Source organism: Anguilla rostrata, chromosome 7, assembly GCF_018555375.3.
Source record: "Anguilla rostrata isolate EN2019 chromosome 7, ASM1855537v3, whole genome shotgun sequence".
Taxonomy (NCBI): domain Eukaryota; kingdom Metazoa; phylum Chordata; class Actinopteri; order Anguilliformes; family Anguillidae; genus Anguilla; species Anguilla rostrata.
Window position 1 is genome coordinate 34,068,425 of NC_057939.1, and position 12,427 is coordinate 34,080,851.

The 12,427-nt window shown below is 40.7% G+C and overlaps 1 protein-coding gene across 2 annotated transcripts in view; it reads left to right on the plus strand.

Moving 5' to 3' along the window:
• LOC135258515 (ribonuclease inhibitor-like) overlaps positions 1–12,427 on the plus strand; it is a 362,007-nt gene that overhangs the window by 333,971 nt on the left and 15,609 nt on the right. The gene's annotated exons all lie outside the window — the stretch shown is intronic.

Consider the following 12,427-nt stretch of genomic DNA (forward strand, 5'->3'; position numbering starts at 1 on the left):
ATATCGGCCACATGCAAATCTCTATGAGCCTGCCGCTCTAATTGCTTCCACATGTTCACGTTTCTCCCTGCACTGCTCCCACCCTCACCAACTCATCTCCAGATTTCAAATGTAACTGCCTCCCAATCCTGGCCAAAAGAAGCTTTGCATTTATAGATAAAACCAGAGCCTGTTATTGAGGAGAATATTAAAACAGACAAGGGGATATAGCAAAAATCTTATGAGCTTTGAGTGACGTTGTCTCAACACTTTTTTAATCAAAGCCATTTTTAAAGTTTTTGGGTGTATTTCTGGGATCTAGCTTGAACCCAAACATGGGTATTTCTCTGTTATACACTGATCAGCCACAACATTAAAACCACCTACCTAATATTGTGTAAGTCCCCCCTCGTGCCGCCAAAACAGCTCTGACCCGTCAAGAGTTTTTAAAATCATGTGGAAATAATTCACCCTCTAACAATATCTTAGCTTTTTATAGCCCTGTAGAAACTAATAATGTAATAAACTACCAATAGTGTAATAACTCCCAACAATGTAATCCATGTCAATTTTCTATGTAATAAAAACCAATAATGTAATAAGTAGTAGTAGTAGTAGTAGTAGTAGTGTACTTTATGGTAAATGGTAAATGGACTGCATTTATATAGCGCTTTTATCCAAAGCGCTTTACAATTGAGGAAACTTTATTGATCCCCGGGGGGAATTTGCACTGTTGCAGCATCAAAGACAACAAAGTAACACAATCAGATACAAATTTACAGTAGATACAAAATATCTGATACAAATATACAGTAGATTCAAACATATACAGAAATCCAAATATACCAGAGGACACCTTCATAGGTGGAGTCCATGCTTTGACGGGTCAGAGCTGTTTTGGCGGCACGAGGGGGACCTACACAATATTAGGCAGGTGGTTTTAACGTTGTGACTGATCGGTGTATGTTAATTCATGAATTATTACTTGTTGGCTCTTCAGAAACAGACCACAGTGCTTGTTATGGTTGCACTTTATATCTCAGCTTGAAGTATTAACATGATACAATGTGGTAACATTGCAATGTTAAGTACACTCACATTTTTTTTAAACTCAGGAAGTGAAATATCCCTATTGGTATGCTGCTGGAGCTGTAACATGCCACCATTTTTATAATATCATTAATAAGCTCAATAAGCCAATAATAAGTCTGTATATGTTGTTTTCCACAAACTAATATACAAGAAAGCAGGCTGTTTGTGAGATTACCATCATGATTAAGAATAGTGGGACTGCAATAAGCAGTCTTTTTTGACTGGAGATTGTTCTTTCTTACTATGTAAAGCCATCTGTGTGCCATGTAAGAAAAGCACTCAAAAAATGTTTTATTATTATTATTATTATTATTATTATTATTATTATTACTACTACTACTACTACTTTATACAGATACACATCTATTGTCACTGCTCATCTGTATTTGTGCTTGTAAGCAGGGCCGGCCCGTGGCATAAACGCTCTATGCGGTTGTTTAAGGCCACAACCGCTGGGGGGGGGGGGGGGGTGCACATGACCACGAGGTCGCACAACCCCCAAGATTGCTGAACTCGGACATTCAATGCTACTGCAACCAAAATATGAGTTAAAAACAGAAACACTTTGTTTTAGTTTCATTAGTAAACGATACACAACAACTATGCTGAATACGGAATTTCAAAGTGCCACCATTGTTGCTCTGGTTGTTCATTTAACAAGCACCTCCTCCCTGCAGCCTCATCTGCAACTACACCCCCAACCCATGACATAATGGACAATATTGTCTATCTGGGCATTCATACGTGCATTTGTGATGCCTGGGTACCTTCCAAAATAGCTATGCATAACAACACGTGTTGTTTACGACATTGTTGCCCTTTTTTAGTACAGTCTGGCTTGATTGACAATTCATTTATTCAGTAGGTGAGAGTATAAGCTTTCTAACAATGTATGACATGTCCAATTTTTCTTTTGGAATAGCGTTTTATAGGTCAGCGTAACCAAAGGTTTTCTCATCATCGCATTCACTTATGCATTCACTCTGTGGTAGCAGTAAAAGATGCTGCACCTGATGAAACGTTGTCAGTGATTTTTCATAATTTCTTGGAAAACACTGTATTATTGAGGACTTTGGGCATAACTAAGCCATAACTTTGCTGATAGAACTACCTGACATTGTTTTCTGGAGTAAGACAGAAGCAGATAGAACTGTATAATTGATTTACTGTCTCTGTCTCTATCTACTGAACACAGACAAGATTTCATCATTGCTGTGTAAGTATTACTGCTCAAAATATTTCGGTTATATACGTTATTTTTTTTAATTGAGTGTCTTTAAATAGGTTAGTGGTATTTTATAATGAGGATATTTCACACTAATGTTAGTGTTTGGTAGTTTAATAGTCTTTGTGATGCATGCAACAGTGATGACGTGAGAGTTGGAACATTGCCCAAATGTGGTGGATGGTTGAAAATTGTCATCTCATCCCCATACAAGAAAGCATACGAGAGTACAGAGTATAGAAATACATACAAAAGTTAATTATTACACATTTAGGTACTGTACCACATTGTGTGACAATATTTTCTGCATTATTTTTTAATCTGATATCAATGTTTCATCTTAAACATTCATAGGGGGCTCATTTATATGGTTTATAATGGACAAAAAGCATTTTATTCATTTTTTAAGAGATTTTGGATAAGTTTCTGGACCCCTAGCTATTTTAGACCACTGTACTGATGGAAAACCTGTAATTCCCACTTGAAAATGATGCAACAGTGAGTTTCTTCAGTCAAACAGTTGATTTATAGTGAAATACATTTATGTTGTGATTTACAGCAATGCATAATTTAGACATTTTGGATAGATTTGGAGACACTGGGTACACTGCTTACTTTTTGTATCATAGATCTTTAGTAGTTCTGCGTATCTACCCTTCGATTTGACGCGCTTGTGGTAAAGGAGTTTTTGATCCAGGACATATGTAGTTTAACCTGCTGTATATTTGCAATCTCTCAGTATTTCATTGCAAACCAAAAAAGCAAATTGATTTTTGATTTGATTTTGATCTGGAGTTATAAAGCTTTAAATAGGGTACTCCCTAAATGGGCAAGGAATTGGTCAGATTTAGCATGTGCTCTATGGGGTTAAGAGGCAAATTTAAATGCTTTATAATAGATAAGTTTTTGAATCCCTAGATATCTTAGATGAAAATATAGTAATTCCCACTTGAAAATGATGATGCAGAAGTGAGTTTCACGAGTCAATTTAGACATTTTGGATAGATTTAGCGACACTAAGGGGCACCAGGATACACTCCTTACTTTTTGCTTTATAGATCTTTAGTAGTTCTGCATATTACCCTCAGATTTTGCGTACTTGTGATCAAGGAGTTTATGATCCAGAATATGTACTGTATAGTTTTACCTGTTTTATATTTGTGGTCTCAACATTTCATTTCAAACTGAAGGGGAACAACTTTTTTGCATTTTTGCCAAGATAATTGCATTTGTGGCACTATGTTTCTACCTAAATTTAGAATATAATCTCATCTAATAGTATTGTAAATGGTACAAGTGTCTTGCTTCAGGGCAGCATGGTGGTGCATTGGGTAGCACAGCGCAAGAAGGTTGTGGATTTGAATCTTGGCTTGGGCCTTTCTGTGTGAGTTAGAGTTAGAGTAGCATGTTCTCCCCGTGTCCCTCTGGGTACTCCGGTTTCCTCCACATTTCAAAGTCCAAAGACGGCTGGCATGCTAATTGGAGACCAATTGCCCTAAGGCATGAGTGTGTGAATGGTGTGTGTGCTTTGCGATAGATTGGCGGCCTGTCCAGGGTGTAATCCTGCCACTCGCCCAATCACTCCGGCACCCCCCGCGACCCTGCCCTGGATAAGCAGGTATAGATAATGGATGGATAGATGTCTTGCTTCAGTTAAGCCGTTTTCCAAGTTTATGTGATGCTCACATCTGGAGTTATAAAGCTCAAAAACGAACACCCCTAAATGGACGAGGATTGCTCAGATTTGTAATTTGTGTGAAGGCTTAAATACCATTCAGAGGAGACTCAAGAAGCAAGTGTGTCTGTAAATAGAAACTGCCATAGCTTGCCAGCAAAAATAAGAAAATCTGACACAACATAGCCAAGCAAATGTAGGTCAGGAATGGCAAAAAAAATATTGCCATAAGTCTCCCATATAAAGGTGAAGCCCCAAGGTCTGCATGTTGTATTTTCAGAGTAATAAATCAGTCTAAGGCTAATGTCAGTTCATTTCCCTGTTTCTATTAGCAGCTTTCTTGAACAGTAAAGCATGCTACCAACTTGAGGAAATGTGCTATCTTCGCATATGAGGAGACTTAAAACAAACAAATGCATAGTTTTCAAAAACACAAAACCAAAATCCTTGATATATGTTAATGTGGAAGCAGCAGTGAGCCTTTTCAACAGCTATGCTATAACACTTCATATTAGTTGTGAAGCTTCTAATTATTTTCTATTTTCAATTTGCTGTCATATTGCCATATAAATTCTATAAGTCCATAGCAACTTCTGGTGTACTTCTCTTTAAAAACAAGTTTTTATTTTATTTACCAGATAATGTTCCAACTATATAGCAGCTAAGGGGGGGCCTCATATATATTTTTTCGCTAATAATTTAGTAGCTGAGCATAGCAGGACTCTTCAGTCCATCTATTCCTCTTCACATCCCTTGGTTTAGTTAAAGAGGTCTTGCAGGTCACTAGCTTTTCGAGTCCTGTAATCACAGTGGTCCACATACACTGCTGTGAAAAAGTATTTGCAAATTTGGCAGGTCGCCCACTTCTGGGAAGATTCAATCAATCAATCAATCAATCAATCAAATTCAAATTTTATTTATATAGCGTATTTCACAGCAATTGTCACGATACACTTCACAGACAACCCAGGCCTAGGCCCCCACAGGAGCAAGCCTAAAGCAACAGTGGCAAGGAAGAACTCCCTGTGGAAGATGGGAAGAAACCTCGGAAGGAACCAGGCTCAAGGGGGAAACCCATCCTCCTCTGGTCGGCTCAGGGTGTAGATTGATGGCCAACATGGTCAATCAGTCAATGTTTACAATCTTCATATTGTGGCTCAGATGATGGGCGGGGCCAGGTGGCGGTGGTGGGGAGCAGCAGGTGGCAATGGATGTGGGCAGGGTGGAGGCAATGACGAAAGAGGGGCTGGACCGCAGTGGCGGGGGAGACCAGACAACAGCACTCTCAAAATTTGGGGCAAGAGCCCCGCCGGCAATGTGGGGAAGAAAGTATAAATGGCAATTAGGGAATGTGCAATAGAACAGACAGTGGGTAAAGTGACAGTGCTGTGAATTGGGGATTACAATTACAATTGGGGCCCTGCCAGGAATAGTCTGTTGCTGCATAGCTACTAGGACAGGGATCTGCCTATCAGGAGCCAGCCCATGTAAAGTGGGGTCACAGCTGATTGGCAGGTGACAGTAAGGAAAGGATGCAACCCCACAATGCTCTATGGCTACAGGCTTCTCCCACCTTGTCTCCAGACTATAACTGATTATAAGCCTGAGCAGAAAGGTGCATTTTAAATCTAGATTTAAATATTGAGACTGTGTCTGACTCCCATATAAATTTTGGAAGTGTGTTCCACAGTAGTGTGGCTCTGTAGGAGAAAACTCTACCACCTTTTAGGTTTTTAGAATTTCTTGGGACTACTAAGTAGCCTGCGTCTTGAGAACAGTGACCTTGTGAGCTTATAAGGTAGGAGCAGGTTAGTTATGTGCACTGGTGCATGTTCATGCAGAGCTTTAAAGGTCAGGATACTTAATGGGCAGCCAGTGAAGTGACGCTAGCACTGGGGTAATGTGTACACACTTCTTAGTTCTGGTCAAGATACGAGCAGCTGCATTCTGCACAAGCTGGAGACTCTTTAACAAGTTATTAGGGCAGCCGGACAGCAGGGCATTACAGTAATCTAGCCTAGACATAACAAAAGCGTGGATGAATTTCTCTGCGTCTCCCACTGACAGGAAATGCCTGTAGCTATGTTGCGTAACTGAAAGAAAGCAATTCTGGATATGTTTTTTATATGTGTGTGAAAGGTTAAATCAGGATCTGTCACGGTTTCTGTGCAAGGTAGATCATTTTTCCGTGCCTGCACCGGCTCAGTGGTTAGCATTCAGATTAGCCACTCGGCTAATCGTTATTTTGGTGTTTGGGGACGATTAGTTTCGAGCTTGCAGATTAGCCACTCGGCTAATCGTTATTTTTGGTTCCTGTGGGATGATTGTTCCCGCTCTAACATTCCTTGCATTCCAGCAGGATTACCACTGATTTGTTTCACCTGTTGGTTGCTCGCATCTTCCGCTGATTACCAGCCACACCTGTGGCTGGGTATTTAAAGCCTCAGTTGGCAGTGGAACGGTGCTTGAGTGTAACGTGTTTCGCTCTAGCCAGTTCCCTGTCGCTTTTTTTGAGCAAGGTGTAAGTATTTCAGGAACCAAGGAACTCCAACGAATTCTGACTTCAGTTTGTTTTTTGGGAGAAAGGTATTAGGACGGTATTTGTCCAGATTCTGAGGTTGGCGGTTTTTAGGGGTTATTGTGTCACCTTCGGGGCACAAATCTTTCCGCCCCTTACTAACCAGTTTTCCCCCTGGTTTTAGTTGGCCTCAGAACGTCTTCGGTCTGTTTGTGAAAAGACATTTTCTTTTTCTCAGCTTCGGTTTGAAGTCGTTTATTGGTCTTTATTTCTCGTTTCCCTGTTCCTTTATTTTTTTTATATACTCCTTCTTCCTCAGTTACCCGTTTAGGGGTTTATTATTCTTTATTTGGGATACGTCCCTTAGGAGTATAGCACCCCCTTATTTCGTCTCTCACGAGACTTAGTGGTTACTGGAGTGCCCTTCGGTAACTTATAGATCCCCTGTTTGGTCGTGTCTGGTCTTCACACTTCCCCTCCCTCACAGGATCAATGGTAACACCAAGGTCTTTAACAACGATATTTGATTCAGCCAAACAACCATCACAGTTTAGGGTAAAAGTAGACATTTTCTCCCTTAATATTATTGGACCTAAAACCAACATTTCGGTCTTATCCGAGTTCAGAAGCATAAAATTAGAAAGTATCCAAACCTTGATCTACAATACAGGCTTCTAACCGCGAAAGCGGCAGTGCTTCGCCAGGTTTCATTGAAATATAAATCTGTGTATCATCCGCATGGCAGTGGAACTCTACACCATGTGCCTGGATAATACTGCCAAGTGGTAGCATATATAGTGAGAAAAGTACTGGTCCTAGCACTGATCCTTGTGGAATACCATATTTCATTGTTGAATAACTGGACTCTTCTTTTAATTTAACAAACTGTTTCCGGTCACATAAGTATGATCTAAACCATGTGAGTGCCAGTCCATGAAGTCCAACACAGGTCTGGAGTCTGTCCAGTAGAATTTCATGATCTATTGTATCAAAAGCTACACTCAGGTCGAGGAGTACAAGAATCGACGCACAGTTGGCTGACAATAGTAGATCATTAGTAACCTTGATAAGTGCAGTTTCTTTGTTGTGGTAAACCCTGATTAAAGCTAAAGTATGCGTTAAGTTGCTTAGCAACAGTTTTCTCCAATAATTTCAATAAAAATTGAAGAATTGAAATAGATCTATAGTTCCATTTTGTCAGGTTCTAGATTTGGTTTCCTGGCTTAATACTTGCCGCTTTTAGTGACTCAGGTACATATCCTGTTACTAGGGACGTGTTAATGATTTTTAGCATGTGCTGGCCTAGTACAGGAAAGTTCTTTAACCCAATTTGAAGGAATCGGATCAAGCAGACAGGTCGTCAGTTTTGAGGACATAACTAAGATGTTTAGATGTCTAGATGAACTAGATGTTGAAATAGCTCATCCATGCTAATGGGTGTAAAACAGTTTAGTGCCGCTGTCTGTACATCTTCCTGTGGTAACCAAGTACTGGGCTGTTTATTTATACTAGCAGGAGTACTGTATGATGGAGAAGACAGTTTGGAGATCTGGCCTCTAATAGCCTCAATTTTCTGATCGAAAAAATTCATAAAATCATTGCTGCTACAATCGGAAGGATAAGTTGAAACCTTTTTTTTGTTGTTGTTGTTGTTTTTAGTTAATTTTTCCACAGTACTAAACAGAAATATTGGGTTCTGTTTGTTTTGTTCAATTTGTTTTGAGAAAAGAGCAGATCTAGCAGATGCAAGAGCTTGCTTATACTCAAGAAGGCTGTTTTTCCATGCAAGACAAAATATTTCCAGTTTAGTTGACTAACATTTTCGCCCCAATTTTCTTGTGGACTGCTTCAGGGGCCCAAGTGGTGTTGTTGTACCAAGGAGTGTGATTTTGCTGACTAATGTGTCTTCTTTTAGGCGGCACAGTGGTGCAGTGGGTAGCACTGTCACCTCACAGAAAGAAGGTCGTTGGTTTGAATCTCGGCTTGGGGCCTTTTCTGTGTGGAGTTTGCATTTTCTCCTCCTGTCCGCGTGGGTTTCCTCTGGGTACTCTGGTTTCCTCCCACAGTCCAAAGACATGCAGGTAGGCTAACTGGAGACTCTAAATTGCCCATAAGAACGAGTGTGTGAGTGAATGGTATGTGTGCCCTGCGATAGATTGGCGGCCTGTCCAGTGTGTATTCCTGCCTCTCGCCCAATGCTGAGACTGGCTCCAGCACCCCCCACGACCCCTACAACAGAACCTGTCTTTTCACTGTTTCTGTGGCTCAAAAATGGAATGTTCCAGAACGGACTTCTAGAATGCTATATTGGGACTTCTAGATTTTGCGCACAAGTAGCAGGACTTATTTTTTCCACTTCAAGCACTAGGAGGACATAACCAAAGATTCATAAACTAGATGTAGTTTCTGGGTTTTAGGACAAGCCAGTCTTGTTCTCCTCCATGAAAAACATACAATCAATCCTTTGCGTGAGGGAGTGATGGTGGGGGAAACTTAGTTTGTTATATATTTTTGATGTCCCATAAGAATTTTCACATGAACTATAGGGGATGCAATAATCGCAGATACATTCTGGTTTCCTTTGGTTTCTCAACTCTGATGGGATGGTTTTTGGATGTGAGCTGGACTTTGACTTTGAATTTGACTTTGTCAGGGTCTTGGATCCTTTTGGCAGAAGTGGACCTGAATAGCATCATTTTAGAACACATCGGCAAGGATTTTGAGAGGGAATGTACCAGTGAGTAATTTTCTGTCATTTACTGTAAGCCTAATTTATCTAACTGGAGTCAGATATCTTCTCATGGAAGTCTTCTCATCTTCTGTTCCTTCTTGTTTGAATGACTCCTCTAAATCAGGCAGGACTCCATACTTGTACCATCACACCATCGCTAATACCCTTTTACTTTGGAAAAACATACAACTCTATCCCTATTTACACTCACATCTATACATCCTATCCTATTGCTCAAAGCACACATATTTATATATACTCTCTTCAATGTAGAATAAGTCTTATTCTATTCATAGACAGACATGCACTTAGAATTCACACACACATAAGGACACACATAGATGTTCTAGCTACATTTTGCATTTTCCATAATGAGAATATTATGACACAATAGTTATAGTAGTAATGGCATAGGCTGGTCACAGCCAGTCTCCAGTCTGGAGCAATTAGCAGAGAAGGGAAGAAAGAAAGAGCTGCCCTCCACTCACTCACATCTGCCTCTACTTAATTAAAAATGTAAGCCTCATCTGTTTAAAAACATCAAAGGAAAATAGGTCAAAACTCTTACAACTTACTTTGAAATGAGGGATTTCCATGTGATTTTAGTCTTTCCTCCTACTGTAATTATCCTCCAAAAGTTCAGAATCCAGACAGTGCTGCAGGAGTGCTGTAGCCGGAGTGAACATACTGGGATCAAATGCCCCGCTTCCTGTTTTCTCCATTTACTTGACAAATTCCATCACTCCTTATGGGGACTCCACCTGATCACATAGATGAAATGCCACTTATACCATTATCACATTCATTTAAATGTGTTATTCGATGTACCTCTTTGTATATACACACTGGGCCTCGTTCACAAACTTTAAAAAAATGATTCTTACTTTTGTTCTTAATGTTCCTACAAAAAAACCAATAAGGGATTCATGACACATGCAGACCTTTGTTGTTGTGCATACCTCAGATGTATGAGATGATGAATGCTGACTGTTTATAAATATTACACACAATCCTGTTCATGTGATTAGCATAAGAAAACAGCCATGAACAAATATAAATAGGAAAAAAAAAATAATGGCGAAATGTTCATGGAATCTTTCTTACACACAGTTCACAATCAAATGTGATCGTACGCATGTTTAGTGAATGAGGCTCACTGTATATTTAGTGAACTTCATAATGGGACAAAGATTATGTTAAGTTTTGGTTACCAGTAGCTCTGGAGAGAGCGCTTGCACTTGTGCCTGCTTATGAACATAATCTCTCTTGCTTTAAGACCGGAAATACCTCTACAGTTGATAACCAAAGAATTCTCACCATAATGAAGAAAAAACCCCAAACACCTGTCTGAAAGGTCAAATACTCTTCAGGAGGCATAGGGATGGCTAAGTGACTACAATCTGCAGGAGACTTCACAAACAGAACTACAGAGACTACACTGTAAAATGCAAACCTACTTAGCAGCAAAAATAGGATGGGCCAGATTGCTATAAGTACCGAAAAGAACCTGCAAAGTTCTGGAAAAAGGTCTTGTGAACCGATAAAATCAAGATTCACTTGTATCTGAGTGATGTCAAAGTGTGGAGTCCAAAAAGAATTGCCCAAGATCCAAAGTACCCCCCCCCCCCTCCGTGAAACATGGTGGTGGGGGGTGTTATGGATTTAGTATGTATGGCTGCCACTACTACCAGCTCACTTTGATGTAGCTGCTGTGATAGTAGCAGGATGAATTCTGAAGTGTACAGATGCATTTATCTGCTCAAGCTCAACCAAATGTTGTGAGGATCCAAGCTGCACCTCCTCCTGCTGGTCACCAGAGGGCGACATAGTCATCACTAGGGTTGCAAAATTCCCGGAATATTCAAGGTGGAAACTTTCTATGGGAAATAACGGGAATAAAATGGAAATATAGGGGTTATTTGCTCAGGCTGCATTTACCATGTCATATGCAGATTAGAAACAAACCTTTTACCATATCATAAGCAGACATAATTGCGAACTTTCCCTATGACCCCCCTCCAAAAAAAAGACTTTTCTCCATGAACTTCCTCAATGTCAGACTCTGATGCCTCATCTTCACCATCCAAGCTTGTTGAGGATGGCTCTGTATCAGGCTCAAAGAGCCTCAAGTTTGCCCGGATGGCCACCAGTTTTTCAACTCCGAATTGGTCAGCCTGTTGTGTGCCTTGGTGCGAGTGCTCCCAAACATGGACCAGTTGCGCTCTGATGTTGGTGGGATCTAGAGGATGATGGAGGCAACAGGGGAAAGTGCCTCAGATCCACAAAGTCCCTTCCACCAGGTGGCTGATGAGATGTTGGCACGACTGCCATATGCCATCTCCTTCCCAAAGCCCTTGATTGGTAGAGTACTTCGCCAGACTGCCAAGAACCTTCCCTTCATCAAGGCCAAGGTGGTGAGCCACAGCAGTGATGACACTATAGGCCTTATTAATCTCTTCACCAGAGAGGATGCTCTTGCCAGCATACTTGGGGTCCAGCTTGTACGCTGCGGTATGTATAGGCTTCAGGCATAAGTCTTCATGCGCTTTTATGGATTCCACAACAGCAGTTTCCTCTACTTTGAGCAGCAGTGAAGTGGGCAAGGCAGTACAGATTTCTTCTCTTATCAAGCAGACTCCGAACATCAGACAGAGTAGCATCATCTCCCTCCATCTGGGCAATAGCTACTGCAGTTGGTTTCAGTGGTTTCAGGCTGCTTACCACTCTCTCCCAAAATACATCATCCAGCAGGATCCTCTTGCCTGAGGTTCCTTGTGTTGAGCTCGGAGGGAACTTTGTGCACTTGGCCAGATGATTCTGCATCTTTGTTGCATTCTTGACATATGACTTGCCACAGTATTTGCAAATGCACACAGATTTTACATCTACATTGGCTGGGGTGAAATGTCTCTACACATCAGATGGTGCACGTGACATTGTTCTGTAAAGATGAGGGGAAAAGCTAGTAAAAAGCTCTAATGCAATGCCATGTACATATAGCTAAGCAGTTTAATTAACCCTCTGAAGAATAAGGCCTAATCTATACTTGCTGTATGCTACGCGGACACGCACGCAAGGGGGCGTTCTCGCATATCCTATGACCGTTTGGCAATTGTGTGCATAGCCAAAAAGTTACGCAACGCGATAACGCTGCAAATAAATCTGCGTAAACAGTATAACACTAGAACTGCAGTGCATTTTGCATTA